At 44.8% G+C, this 15,528-nt stretch overlaps 1 protein-coding gene across 2 annotated transcripts in view; it reads left to right on the forward strand.

Annotated features, from left to right (window-relative positions):
* The window catches only part of FOXN3 (forkhead box N3), a 206,263-nt gene that overhangs the window by 22,837 nt on the left and 167,898 nt on the right, over window positions 1-15,528 (forward strand). Inside the window, exon 2 of one of the 2 annotated variants that reach the window (XM_071426639.1) lies at window positions 15,195-15,319. The exons of the other annotated variant lie outside the window; for it this stretch is intronic. The gene's annotated coding sequence lies outside the window, so the exon portion shown is untranslated. The remainder of the gene's footprint in view (window positions 1-15,194; window positions 15,320-15,528) is intronic. 2 annotated transcript variants of the gene reach the window in all.

Consider the following 15,528-nt stretch of genomic DNA (forward strand, 5'->3'; position numbering starts at 1 on the left):
TAGATTTTCATCTTATGTTAATCCATCAAAATCAAGTTAGTTGCAGGAGCTGGAGGAGGTGCGTGTGCGTGCAGACGTCAGGGCCCAGCCAAAAGCTTGCCGGTTGCCCAGCAACCTTCCTGGAGGAAGATGGATGTCCTGCCACTGCTCCCTTTTACAGCTACAGTGTATTCACCGTGCTGCACACAGAGGGGACGGCACCAGCTCGGTGCTGGGGGATGTTGCCTCTCTCAGTGGCTGGCTCTTGTGCTGGGGCTGCAGAAAATGCATTTCATGCCATCCTCCTTAGAACGATTAATTTGGTTGACTACATCACGTTAGTTTGGGAGCAGGTGCTGTGAGATCGTTCACGTTGATGGTATTGCTCTTCCCCTCCATCATGGTCTTAAAGCCATATTGCCAGCAGAATCTCTGCCTCCTTTCCAGAAAGGTCCTTATCTGTAGTAACAAATAAAACCACGGGCTGTAGGAGCTCAGGAAATGCTCTGTGTGTAACTGACCTCTCTCTCTTTGGTAGTTTCTTTTGTTCTTGAACTGGGCTCAGCTGGCATGGCCAGCTATGACCTCCACATTGGCTGTGCTTCCCTGTTCTGTCGTTGACCAGCATCAGGATACTTGGGCACACACACAGGGGCACCAGGTGCTTTTGGGTTGCAGCCTAAGAAGCCTTTGGAGGAATCAGAGGGCTCTTGCTGTTGAAGAGTGTTGTGCAAAGCCAACATTTTAATTCCAAATACGACTTTATGATGTCTCCTTAATTTTATGAAATATTTAATTATTATAGGATGCATTTGTTCACTATTTGTTTTCCTTTAGAAGATGTGTTGGTCTTGTTCTCAAGGATAAATTTAAAATCCTTGCACATTTACAACGGTTGGACTAAATCCTGCTGAAAACCTCACACAAAATCCTACCTGTGTAATCGCAGATATCTTTCATGGTCTGCCTCTGGTGCCTTTATTTATGTTGACAAGCTTTTTACTTAGGGTTTGATTCAGGAAAGCAGTTACGAATGTACTTGACTTTAAATCTTTTTATAGGCCTATTGAAAGTAATGAACTTCTCTGCAGTTGAAACCTGAACGTGTGCTCTGCTGGATCTGGTGTGTGTGAGTGATGTTGAGAAAGCAGGACCTGGGAGCCTGAGGAGGCAAAAGGGCTGTGCTGGTGTAGATGCTGTTGTGTCAGGCTCTTTGACCACTGCAAATTATGGTATAGAAACATGAAAGGGTATCAGGGAAAGCACCAATTCTCCTAAAGCAAGAACATTTCACAGCCCCTTAAAGTGAGAAAAATCTGCCCCAACCCAAGAAACATTGCTCTGCTTCATTGGTGTTGCTCCCTCTGGTGGGCCCCCCCGGAGCAGCTGTTTGTGGGCATGCAGCTGCTGTGAAGCTGTTTCTTGCACCTGTGTCCTGGGGTGACTGGCTCCATGTGCCCGTGGCCTTAGGGGGGCAGGGAGTGCCCTGGGACATGGTGTTGGTATGGACAGGCAGAGAAAACTCACAGCAGCACTGAGCTGCATGTGGGAGGGCAATGTGGCTCTTGCTTACTCTGGGCTTGTGTATGTGGCAGTTATGTGTCATTTCAAATGCACTTTCTGGTGGCAAGCTATTTATCAACTGGCTATTGAACTTGTTATTTCCTAAAGCATATAGTGTGTGGCTCTTGATTGAAAAGCTGCTGTTCTGTCTCTTTGTTCTTCCACCTTGCAAGGATTCTTTCTTATTCATTTTGTTCAAGTCCTTCAACTCTAGATTGATAACTTCCATCTCCTGGATGGTGGAGCTTTGTTCAGTGACAGCTGTTGGTTTTCTCTGTGCTGTTTCTAAAATGGCTGTGTACAGGGTGGCAGAGGAAAGCACCTGGAAGTGGGGCACTGGATGGCTGAAGTTCAAAAGAATGAACATTTTCCAAATGCTGGTGTGCTAATTTCTTGGGAAATTAATTGGGAGTATGAAAAACTAATACTGTGTTTACCAGACAGGAGCCTGTATTACAGTAAAATGCTATATATTAAGATTTTAATTGAGTGATTCATGGGTTGTTGGGGAGAAACATTTCTTGCAGTTGAAAGTGTGATCAGGGAACAAGTGGTTCATGTCCCAGTCTGAGCACAACTCTTGTCATATTCATTCCTAATTTTTGTCTTGTCATGTCTTTAGCCAAATTCAGCATGTGTGGGTCCCATTCCTTCTGACAGAGATAGTGGTTTGCTGCTTATGGGTTCCCATTTCAGGACAGGTCAAGGAAAGACTTTCCTTCTCATGGTTTAATCAACTTTCTTTTTCTGCCTTCACTGAGTCAAATGGGAATGTGCTGTAAGCTGCATACTGTAAGGAATGGCAGCTGGGGTCTGGGCAGGGAAGTATGCTCACCCTTACCAGTGCTGGTCCTAAGGAGCACGTCATTAATCTGTACTGTGGAGACTCCTGGTGAACCTGATTATGACCTGTGATCCTGCCTTTACTCCATGTTCTATAAACACAAACCAGAAAGGACTGTTGCCAGACTTAAATAGATTTATATTACAAGAAATTACCTTGTAGTAGGTGCAGGTAGCTTAGAGCCTTTGTTACAGATGTTGGAAGTGTTTCAGCCGGGTTGTCTGTCCTGTGCAGTGGGACTCACCTGGCTGTGGGTGCACACACCCAGGCTTGCAGCACCCCTTCCCAGTCCCCAGAAAGAAATGAGCACGCAGGGCACAGACTGGCTCAGCCAAAGGAGTGCTGCTGGGGAGAGAATTGTCTCTAGGAATGCTGCTCTGCCTCTCCCCTGGAGCCCAGGTGACCAGTGCAGTGATAGGCAGAGGTCAGCACTTCGCAGCATCTTGGATTATGTGATGCAGATCACAAGTGTCACACCGCAGCAGGCTCACAGTGTCATTTTACTTAGCTTGGATGTGTTCAGAGCTTGATTCTGCTTGATGCTGGGTATTTCTACTGCCCCTTAGGATGGAAAGAAGTTGAGAGCACCCAGTACAATCCATTATGTCCTAGAGAAGTGTAAGGGAAGGGTGGAGTAGCAAGGTAGCCAATCACAAAGAGCCACTAAAGCAGCAACAAGAATATCGTCTCTTTTTTGAGACCATTTAATCTTTTCGAATGAGTAATACAATATTTATAATATTATAGTAGCTCTAATAACTTGCTTAAAAATTAAAAATAGTTAATGGGTGAAGTGGAATAAGCGTGGTTAATGCTTCTCACTGATGTGCTACTGTACCTCCTGCTAGAACAGTTTTATTTAAATCCGTCATTTTCTCCCATTGTAACAACACTGACCAGAGCAAACACACTGGCTCTGGATTGCCTTGGATGGTATTTATAAAGCTTCCTCTCAGGTGTGTCTCCCAGCTGTCTGGAGCACCACATCCTTATGTCAGATGAATTATCCTTTAGCAGTGGAGGGCTTTTCAGCAAAATGCATTGAGGTGTAAGGTCCCTTTTCAAGAAGCAGTACTGGGATCTGTTGTGATAGGTGAGTTTTGTGTATTATTTTATGTGTTATTAGATAAGATTCCCTTAATTCCTGGAGGTTAGCCCCAGACTCAGTGCAGCTCTCAGGGAAGTGCTGTTTCCTGCACTGCTTTCCCACCTCAATAGAAAGCTCTACTGTGCTTGAAGACTCAAACTGCTGATCACAGTCCTCAGCTGGACACTGCTGGAGATATTGTCGACAGCTTGGACCTGCTGTGTGTGGACTTGGTGACTTGAAGACACAAGTCTGGATTTCATGCAGTTGGGTGGTACAAAGCTTATAGGAGAGCTGTGTCTTATGTTCCTGAAGATATGCACCAGGGCACTTTGTGGCAATCTCTATAGCACTGAAGGCTTCATGCCTGGTAGATTGCATGGCTCTTGCTAAATGAGAGGTGATAAAACACAAAAAGTTTCAGTAAGGTCACCATCTGTTAGAACAGGGTTGAGATTCCTGCCCAAACTTGATGGCAATATTTTCTTTCTCAGAAAGAATTCAGAAGGATTTCTGTGGGATAGTTTAGTGTTGATGTGAAATGTAAGCCTGGCTGCAGACTGGGTTGATGGACAGGGAAGGGTTGGGAGCAAGATAGAGCATTCCTTAAAATTCCTTAAAATCCTCAGTGTGAGCAGACTCCTTGGAGCACTGTCCATGTTCCACCAGTCTCATCTCAGGCTCTGCTCAGTCTCTGTCCATGGTCTGCCCCTGCTGTGCATGCTGAAGTCCAGGGAGAGGTACGAGTTGTGTCACAGCACCTGCAGTTCAGTCTGTGCAAAACAATGAAGTGAAGTAGTGTTTGAACATTTTCTGGTGAGTGACTATAGATATGGTCAAAAATTCTAAAAGAAGTTGATACAGAAGATCTCTGGTCTGTTCTGTTAACTTCCTAAGCCTCTTGGAAATTCACAAAGAGCAAACGTGTGCAAGAGGAAGATCCCGGGTAACTGCCAGCAGCTTAGCCTGACATCAATCCCAGGCAAAAGAATAGAACTGAGAGAGGATTTAGAGAATTAAAGGTAGGGAATATAATTAATGCCATTCAACATTCTTTTTTGGAGAATATGTCTTGTCAAACAAACCTGATTTATCTGATAAGATTGCAAGTTTGGGGGGATAAGATAACTGTGTAGGTATAATATACTTTAACTTCTGTAAGGCGTTTGATTTTATTCCACATGACATTATTACTAAAATATTAGTACTATATACTTTTACTGAAGCATATCTTAAATGTATTAAGAACAAGGTAACTGACAGAGCTCAAAAAGTAGTTGTCAATAGGGAATCTTTACTGAATGTGAACATTTTTTAATGTAACTCTGCAGGGATCAGTCAGAACCCTCATGCTATTCATCATTTTTGGCAGTGATACGGAAGTAAATATAAAATTATTTCTGATAAAATTTCTGGGTGACACAAAGATTGATGAAGTAGGAATGAGGGCAGTAGGATACAGTGCTCTTGGTTAATTGTCCCAGCTGAAACAAAATTCAAAAATTCCTTTCAATCTAATTAAATAAGGAAGTTTTTGTGCATCCAGAGCTGTTGTGCATCCAACAAAGCTGTTGCCCAGCCTGGAGAGCAGAAGGTTTATGGGAAATGTTTCCTTGTGCTGGCCTCTGGAGAAATGGGGCTTTCCTAGGGAAGAGTTTGCCTGCAGGATCCCATGGTCTCCATCTGATGATGGTGGTGGTCCATGGCTTGGCAGAGCTGCTGTTAGAGGAACCTCTCTGAGGAGGCTGCTGACAGGAGCTGTGGAAGGCCTAAGAGAAATATGGATTGGACACTGGTTGCATTTCTGGTTTTGGTTGTGTATCTGTGAGATCTCCAGTATGTTTTCTCATTAACCTTTGTCCATTGGGAGTTTTTGAAGGTGCCCTGCATTTGTACCACAGGAACCAGACTTGGCAGTAGAGTTTAGCCTGAATATAGAGCAGGGTCCATACTAGTGAGACTGGCTTGCAATTCTCTGTTAGCTCTCCAGACATAAAATAGGCTGCATCAGCAAAGGGCATACAGCACTGGAATGAGAACATAGAGGTGTTGCACACCCATATTATGGCTATGTGACTTTAGAGGCTCTTTTTGACTGGGCAAGCTCCTTGTACTCACATTACTTGCTCACCATAGGAGCACATTGGTGCAATCTATGTCATGCCAAGGCTTTACCTGCTGGTGAGATGAGAAGTTGTGTACTCAGGTGTCATGCAGTGACCCCACTGGCAACAGGAGCATAAGGTACCTGTTAGGAGGGCCTTACCAGTGCCAAGAGCCTTCAGCAGTGGCCTGGTGTAAGTTCACAGGAAAAGATTCTGTAAACATCTTCATGTTTGTTGTAATTTGAAGAGAGAGACTTTGATAAGGCAGAGGAGGTAACTGCTCTTTGGCTACTGTTTTTAGCTTTGCCTCAGCCAGATCTGCTTGTGCATGCAGTGTCAAAACCTTCCTTGTTTCCAAAACCTGACCACAGCATCACAGTGTAATAATTTACACTGGCAAGGACTGCTGGTAGTTGTCTGGTCCAACGGCCTGCTAAAGGCCAACAAAAGCCAGCTGCTCCTAGATGGAGATTTCACAGCTTCTCTGGCTCATCTGCTCAAACACTTCGCTACTCTCATTGTAGTTTTTGTGGATTTTTTTTGTTCATCATCCAACTGGAACTTTCTATGCTCAGCCTGTGTCTGTTGTCTCTTGCCCTGTTCCTGTGATCCTCCAAAGGAAATCCACTCAGCCTCTTACACCCTCCCACACCCCTGTGGTTGCAAACAGCTCTCCCTGGAGCCTTGTCTTATTTTGGCTGCTCTCAGCCTCTCCATACCTGTCCTGTCCTGCAGCTCCCTGACCATAGCAGCACACCACAGGTCTTGCTCCAGTACTTCACTGTCTCTGCACCCAGTGCTCTGAGATTGTTCCACCAGCACTGAGCAGAGGTGAATGGCCATTTCTGTCAGCCTGCTGTCATGCTTTAAAAGGGGAGAAATGAAGGGAAAAAATTTGTTTTATTGCTGTAAAGCTTAGCTTTTCTCAGCAAGATCCCAGCATGTGACTGTTTTGCCACCCATACAGGGAAAGTGGGGGGCCAGTCATACCAGGAGAAGGTGCTCTTGAGGCAAACAAACCAGCAGTGAAGTGTCTGCTGGAAACATCCACCTCAGAGCCAGCTGTGGCTCAGCCAGCCCTGTGGGATCCTCAGCTGTGTGACTGCCTGGTACCAGAGGTGCAGGGAAGATGGAAAACCCTGTGATGAGACTGACAGCAACTTCAGGCCCAGCCAGCAAAGTGCACCAGGCCGTGGTGTGTCCTTCCCTGTGCTGCCCTGCTGCTTGATGTCCAGGGCATGCAAACAGCTTCTCCATCACCCTGTGCAGGACCGGGGCCATTCACAAACAGACCAACTTTCAGCACAGCTTTCCAGCCACAAGTTTGCCTAAGCTAAAAGAAAACAGTGTATCTTACTAAATAAATGATTAGACCTCAATGATTTTCTGCCTTCTAGAGCAGAGTTATTTGGAAGGATGAAAGGAAATAGCTGCAGCAGTATAAAACCGCTGCCCTTTGCACTTGCATCTTTCCCACAGAGTAATCCTTCATTCATTGTTTACTTAATGAGAAAAGAAAGAGGTTAATTTATAAAACCAAATAAAAAACAGACAGAGGACTTTATTTGTGGAACAAAAAACTGAATTAAATGAACAGTCTGTCCATTAATGCTGCTAATTGTGCCATGCTCACAGTGAAAAATGCACAGGTCTGCTAGGATTCTGCTCTTGCTGGTGGAGCCCATAGTATGTCTCCAGTGAGGGTTCAAGCAAGAACTCTGTGGCAAGATTTTCCTAAAAACTTTCCTTACTTGGTGAATTAATGTCATCTCCCAGTCTGTGAAAGGCTCAGCTTCTCAGGGGTTTCTTAAATTTAATAGATAAGTATAGGAATAATTGGCTGAGCTGATCATGATGGTGAATGCTGCTGTCTGAATCATTTGCAGATTCTTATGAACATCTGTAGAGAGCTGCAGCAAGGCAGAGAAAGAGGGACTGCCTAATTCATTTCCCCTGCTCCAGAGAAGTCTGTTGTACCCACGCTAAAATTTAGCAGTTTCTAAGTTATTTCTCTTGGCTGTAGGATGTTGCAGAGGTTGGAATTAAACCCAGGTGGGGGGAAGTTTTGCATTTCATCTGTGTGTTTCCTGGTAGCTGTCCCTCTTTGCTAGTCCGTGCATGTCTGAAATCTCCACCATCCCTCCTGGGGGTGGATGGAAGGAGCTGTGTCCTGATGTAGATGGGAGAGTGTTAAATCTGCGTGGATGGGGGTTACTCGATGCTGAGACTGGCTGGAGGCTGAAGCTGCCCTATCTCACTCTCTTTCCTCACTCAGCCTCCAGAGGAGGGAAGGAATGGGGAGAACTGGAACAGGGTGGGTCTGTGATGGAAAGAGGGATCAGAACGTGAAGGCATCTACAGGTAGTTCATGAAGACTCCTAAGAATAACATTTGATTCTCTTTGGGAAGCTGAGGATTACTGTGAAGTGTGGATGAGGAAAAGCATGTCTGGAAAAAAAAAAGTTGTTTTGCTGGAATTCCCTCTGGTGATTTAAAAGATTTTGTGTTGGAAAAGACACTTTATTCTGGGCTGTAACTGAAATGAAAGGAAATATATAAAGAAGGGTAATCTATCAACTGAACTATACCAGCTGCCCTGTGAATGTTGAGGCTTCATGGAGCTTTGCAGTCTCCACTGCCACCCTGCTGAAAGAAGCTTGGGACAGTTCTTCACTAACTTCTCATTACCTTTGTCAGCCAGCTTGATCTTCAGATTGTGATAGCAAGATTGAAATGCTATTTGTGAAAACAATTAGTGAAAACTTAAACCAAACTGATACCACAGACCATGTGCAGATTTTAATGCAAAAGAAAGGCCTGGAGCAGAAGTTTTTTCCATTCTTACATCAGGCAGATTAATGACTTTTAAATTTCATCTGCAGTTTGTTTTATTTCTGGCACTATAGAATTCTACTTCTTAATTTTAAGTAAGACTTGTTTCTATATCTGTGTATTTTATGTGTATATAAAATACACATATAAAGTATATGCATTTATGAGTATAAATTAATACATACTTATTGTAAGTGTATGTATATAGAAAAATATGTAGTTGTTGCTCCAACATATCTTCCTGGCACACAGAATTATATGGAGTCTTTGGAAAGTGGGTTATTTGAAATGCCGCCATCTCTTTGTTGAGTATTCAAAGAACATTGTAATTATTGCTGTCAATATATTTTAAATGCTCAGTGGAAAAAGTTGCAAACATTTTTGTTAGAACATGTATTTGTTTGTAACCTGTTCAATACATCATGTATTTGTATGCCAGCTGGCTTCTTTTCAAAAATGTACTATTGAGAAGATGCATATGGGTTTTTTATCATATTTTTATGCTATTGTCACACATTAATAGAGATCCAACCCCTTCATAATATCTTCTGGAAATATTTGGGAGACATAAGACATAACTATCCCTGTTCTGGATATATTGGCAAAATTGCTCTTGGCTTCAGTTTGGGAATGCAAGTGATTTTTTTCAGTTCAAAGTAAATGTATTTGTGCTTGCCAATGGTTACATCAACATGGCAGTGTTCATTTTGTCTGGAAGGTGCTAAGCTGTGATGTGTTTGTGTCTGAAACTCTGGCTCTGGAACAGATCTGGGTCCTGGGGATGGACAGCTGGGCAGATGGAGTCCGTGGCTGAGGGCAGCTCACACAGCAGCTTGGTGCCTCCAGGTGCCATGTGCTTGCTGGCTTCTTCTTGTCTTCCAGTGGAGCAACCTGTGGTCATGGTTCTTCATCTGATGATGCCAAAGGCTGCTTGTGCCTTGCTTGAGGTTTTGAGCATTTCAGAGTGTTATTTTCAATATTTGTGTTTCAACACAGGGCTGCAAGTTGGGAGGGAAGAGTAATTTCACAGTATAACCAATCTCTGCATGTGAACATCACCTCAAAGGAAGTCAAGGGTTGAGTTGCTGAAGCTGAGCCTTCCTCCTGGTTGGTGTCAGCTGCAGCTCCTTTAGGCTGCCTCCTGGCTGTGCACAGCCTCTTCCTGCTGGGGCATGAGCCACCACCATGGCTGGGCAAGTCCTTCTTCTGGTGAAGCCCAAATCAAAGTTAGGATCTGTAAGAAATCTCTTCTGGTTCCCCAGCCTGTGGGTGTAAGCAATCAGTGAGTTTGTCCACTCAGTTTTGTGGGTTTTTTCTGCTTCCTTTCTGAGACCAAAGGTGGTACATTTTTTTAGTGGAAGTGGGGGCAATCCAGCACCAGAGGTCATTTAGCTGGTAGATTTTCCCTGTTAATTTAAAAAGTGAAGCTGGCACCTCTTGGAAAGCATCTTTCCTATGTTGAAAATACTTATCTGTGCTTTCATGCTTTTGTCCTTCACAGTTCTTCAGAGCCATGTCTGAACAGGGATGGGACTCCCATCTCTCTGTGGTGGGCTCTTTCTCTCCTAAACTCTCCATGAACTCTGTTGTGGTCTCAAGGGGGAGGCTGTGGTGTTTTATGGATGCATTAAAAAGGCTAATTTTTTGTTGGCTATTCTGCTTAAATCTGGGAGCAAACTGTTGTAGGTTGAGATGGCTAAAACTGGCTGTGTGTAGTTAGCATGGCAAGGGCTCTGGGCTGGGTATCTCCGGCCAGGCTGCGTCATCCTGCCACATCAAGCAGCCAGGGGGAGAACAGAAACCTGAGATGCACAACATGTAAATATCCAGAAATACTAGGAATTTGGCAAGAAGGCCAGCAGTGGCTTCCTCTCTCCCTGAAGATACCACCATATGCTGAGAGATGAATCCAGTTATTTCAGCAGTGTTGGCAAAAGTAGTTTTTGGCTCCCCACTGCTCCCAGGCTGGCACGAGCACTGCCCTGCCTTCTCGGGGCCAGGGGGCTGCAGGGTGAGGAGGAGGTGTGGGACACCAGGGGAAAGCAGTGCCATGGGAGTAGCAGGACCTGCAGGGTATGAGGCAGCTGCCTTGGGCAGAGGGCCTCACTTGGGCAGTGCATCTCTTCATGCACGCCATCCCCCTGGCCTGGGTTTGGGGTGCAGGATTGAGGCTGGCACAGGGGGTGAGCCCTGGAGGCAGGACACACCTCCTGCTTGTGTCCTGTGCTGTCTCCTTTGTGTTTTGAGATCTGATGGGATTGTGCCACAATATGGAATAGCTGCAGGCAGATCACTTTTATGATATATTACTGCAATAAAATTATAAATTTATGGCAGTCAGAGATCTAGGCATGTGCCCATAATTTTTCCTTGCTGCTGTGTATTGTCTGGTTAGTTGGCACATGAACTCAGCTGATCCCTGGGAGAAAGAGATGATGCTGGGTGAGCTGCCCCTCCCTGCTCACTGCCTTGGGCCCTGGCATTCCTCCCTGGAGCCTGGCACTGCCAGGGGTGTGGGGCTGGCAGAACACAGTGGGGCCTTTTTGGTGAGTTTGGACAGTAGAAAACAAAGTACCTCTGCAGCACCTCTTCTGAGATCTCCTTTATCAGCTTGTGGCAAGCCTTGGGCTCCTGCTCATCAGTGGTACCACTTTTTTGGCCTTGTCACTGCTGCAAAATGGAAGGTGCATGGTGGGTTTTGGGCTTTTTGGTGGGTTGTGAGGGTTGGTTTTTTTCCTTTCTTTTTTTTTTCTTTTTTTTTTTCCTTTTTTTTTTCTTGTTTGTTTTCTTGGGGTTTTGTGTTGGTTTTTAAATTTTACTATTTATTTATTTGTTTATTCTTCATTTCTAATGAGAGGGGGAGATACTTTACTGTATAGGAATGCCAGGGTCGAGAATTCACATCCAGCTTCTGGTTCCATTCTTTGTACATAGCCCTTCTCCCTCCATGCCATCTGTCTGTTGAAATTAATGCTTTAATACTCTCTGCAGGGTAGCATTGCTATTTATTTATTCCAATGTTTAAGTTTCTTTTTGACCTTGGGATTAAGTTGGAGTGCCCAGACATCATTATGGACTGTGAAAATCCCAAGATAGCATGTCACAGGCTCTTGAAAAGGGGGGAAATATGTGAAATGTTGGTTTTAGCTGTGTTTTCTTTGGCTTGCTTTCCTAGCTGTGGCTCCTGGGGCAGGGGAGGGGACCAAGGCCCTAGTTCCTGTGGTGTGACCCAAAGCAGAGAACATTTGGTGTTCAATGCCCCAGAGTCCTGATGGATACCACCTTGCTGCTCCTCTGCTCCTGGGAGCCCTTCCCTGCTGGCTGGACCCTGGAATTTAGCACAGTCTCCTTGGTATAGCCTTGGAACTGCAAGACTTCTGACTTGCATGGCTTTTTTTCCTTCAGAGGTAGCCAGAGCCTGAGACCATCCCACAACAGTAGTCCTTAAATAGAAGAAAGATTAGATGTATCATAACCTAATAAGCAATCCTGCATTTCTCATCTTTATCTGCCACCAGGAGCAACTCTCAGGGTGGGCTCAGGGTTGTTTGCATCCCTGAACCTGCAGCACATCCTGAACCTGAATCACATCCTGGGAACCCTGTTCCTTTCTATTGCCTTTCTTTGTTTTATTCTATTTTCAGTCTGTGCTGGGGGGGTGTTGTTTGGGTTCTGTTTGACTCCAGTTTAGTGTGTGACTCAGCATTGCTGTGTGTTTTGTTCTGCTGCTGGTTACAGCATTCCCCAAAACCTCCTGGTGCTTTCACCAAAGTGTCTTACCCTAAATTTGTGGCTGTGATCTCCCTGCCAGCCACCACCCTCCTTTGCCTGCTGAGGTCTTCCCTTGGCCATGCCATCCTATGGTGGAGACCATGTTTACCTGGAGATAGCATGCACATTAGCCAGTAATTGTCACATTAATTGCTTTGTGCTAACTGCATGGTATCAAGCAGGGTCCTGCAGACAGATTGCCCTGCTTACCCCAGTGGCCTGGCTGCCCTGGCCCTCTGTGGGTGCCCACTCAGCTGCTGGGGAGCTCACCTCCTGCCATCAGCATCTGGAGATGGTGCTTTCTTTCCCCTGTGTCTGGATAGGATATGTCCTTTTTATTTTGCATCCTCGAGCCTTTAATTACTCCCAACAAGTCCCTTTCACACTTCAAAAATCCTGTAGCAATTTCAGTTTGAATTGCTTTCTCTGAGGCTTTGGATTAGATGAGTGCACCTGCTCTGGGGTTCCAGTGGTAATTGGGCTGTAATAGTTATGGTCCTTTAAATGCACTTAAGGTACTGTGAGCTTTAAGAACTGATAACGGTGCAATCTGGCATCTCAGCACCAGTTTTGTCTTGTCTCTGAGCATTTTGGTTTAAATTGTATTGTTTTGCCATTTGTGAAGATTACAAATATTCACAGGTTTTGGAACTTGGATGTGTTAAATGAAATGCTGCCCTGTGCTCATGTACCCATCCCACAGGTCTGGGTCCTGGGCTGCTCCTCATTTCCCACTCTGCCAAACCCCTGCTGAGCTCAGTGGGAGTTTTGCCAGAACAAGGCCCTAAAAAAGAAGTATGACTCATTTGAGCAGTTGTGCTCATTTATGCACCAGTCCAGGTTCACGTTAAAAGGATATTAAACAAAAAATACTAAAGAACCTACTTGTCTTGTCCTTGCCTAGAGCAAACATTTATCCTGGGACTGGTCTAGCAGGTTAAAGATGGCTTTTCCTCTGGTTTATATGTTACTTAGGATATTGTGGTGTGGCTAGCATCAGGGCTTTTACAGTTCTCTGCTGCCTTAATTCCCTTCTAAGGAGGCAGAACAGGGAGGAGGGTGAAGAAAAGAGAAATGCATCTCTCTCAGGCACATACCATAGCAAGAGGTGTGCAGCCTGGAGCCCGCTGCTGAACTCAGAATATAACATTTCCAAAATTACCAGTTGTGAGTGTGATAATGAACTGAAAGTAAATATGGCTCAGTTTGCTGTGAATCATTCTTGGGGGGTTTAATTGGACTTGGATGAGCTGGCATTGTTGCAGTGCAAGAATAGAGTTGTTTCTGAATTAGACAGACGTATCTGCTTAGCAGTGCAGAGCTGCTGCATCCCAGTAGTACTGGGGAGACTTTGTCCTCAAAGAGGCTTCCTAGGATGGCTTGAGGAAGTTCTCTGTATGGGGAAGGAGCCAACTGCTCCCACAAGGCCCCAGGACCTGGGAATTCACCTGCTGGTACCAAATGCCCTCAGATGAACACTTGGAATTAAGGTAGTCACTGTAAGATGGAAGATTTTCCCTCACCAGAAAAGGCCTCTAAGCTCTCCTGGCAGGGAATAGGGGCCATGAAATTATGATAATGGTAACTGCTATTATGAGATGTTACTGTAAACAAAACCAAGCATTTTTGTGCTTTTCCTTCCAGCAGGAATTTAAATTCCCAAAGCAGAACAACCTGTTCAGAATGGCTCAGACAATGTTGTACATCCAGGCAAGGAAAATACTTTACTTTCCTTAGGAAAGTGATTGCAGGTTAGCTCCATGAGAGGTACAGGTGTGGGGTGATGCCCTAACCTGGTGTTTGACTGGAGTAGCTTGACTAACCTGTGAAATACAGAGAACTTGAAAATGGAACTACCCTGTCCTGTAGTGGGGAGACCCAGGAATTGCATATTGCCCTCTTTAAAGCCATGATCATGATTATGGGATGAGGCAAAGAGATTTATATAAGCCATTCTCATTAATGCCAGTGGGAATTACCCAGAGCTATACAAGTACATCACAGTAAGAAATGTGCCTTGGCAGTTCACTATTAATATTTGAAGATAGTGCAAGCAAAGTCTCCTTCTCTGAGTCAAGTGGGCAAAAATTAGAGATTTGGTGGGGGAGGGGGAGAAGGGAGGGGAAATTTTGTTATTTTAGTCCTTGGAGAGGTTATAGAAAGGTGAACCATTCATACATACAGATCCTCAGATAGAAGGAGTTGCAGGTGTATGTGTCATATTAGCTGTCCCCATGACTGTAACTGCAGGTATTTAGCTCCTGTTGGCTGGTTACTGATGGGCAAGGGCCCATCTCTGTTTTTAGGAGCTGCTGACCATCTTTGCTGACCCACTCAGTGCTGGTGCTTACCATGGGGCAAGAGAGGCTGCTGCCATTCTGCTTGCAGTTACATGCTGTACTTAAACAAGATGGGGAGACTCCAGGCAGCAGAAGCAGTGCCTAAGCAAAATCAGAATTTGTGATTTTAGCCTAGTGAAGTGTCTCAAAGAGCTTGGTTTGTTTGAAGCAGCCATTGAAGCGGGTAGAAGGGACTGTGTATTTATGTGAGGCACAGTGGAAGGCAGACATTGACCTCTGCTTGATGTTTCTGAGTTAGTCATTATTCCTCTGTTTGGTTTGTATCAGTAACAAGCTTTCAAGTTGGTTTCTTCATATTTTGCCTTTTTGGTTTTTTATTTTTGGCTTGAGTTGGTATGTAGTTTCAGTCATAGAGTGTGAGTTCTAGTAGGAAGTGTTTAATGTATTTATGGGTCCTGTCCTGCAGTTTACCCAGTACAGCCATGCAGCCTTCTTCTCCAATTCACCCTCCTCCCACAGATGGCAGAGCTGGGGCTGCAGCTGGCAGCAGTGTGGTGCTGGGGTTCTTGTCCAGTCCCTGTAAGAACTGTGGCTAATTGCTGCCATGCTGTTTAAACTAATTTTCTTTATTATTCTTAGCATTATTTACATATTTTTTAATGGAAACCCATTCCACTCAAACAAGATAAAATAAAATTTACTATTCCTGACAGATGTTGACAGCTTTGGAGCAATGCAGGACACTCTGATTGCATCTGTGCAGTGCCACTGCCTTGGAAGAAGGTTCACCAGAGCAGACGAGTCTTGCCTCTCACCCTGCGGATGATAAATGCCAGAGGTAACCTTTATAGCAGCACCTTTCAGGTGACAGTCCAGCCCAAAGCCCAGGGTTCCCTACTGAGAGCTCCTTGCTCACAAGGCTAGGCTGCACAAGTTGAAATTCATCCATTTTCACATTCCCAACAAATGAACTGGGGAGGTAGAAGTTGGTGCTGTGGATGCTTGGTGCAAACCACCTTCAGGACCTTTTAGTAAAAAGGGTCTTGG

The sequence above is a fragment of the Agelaius tricolor genome, unplaced genomic scaffold (genome assembly GCF_023055355.1).
Source record: "Agelaius tricolor isolate 1412-34295 unplaced genomic scaffold, bAgeTri1.0.p SCAF_5, whole genome shotgun sequence".
NCBI classification, from domain to species: Eukaryota; Metazoa; Chordata; class Aves; order Passeriformes; family Icteridae; genus Agelaius; species Agelaius tricolor.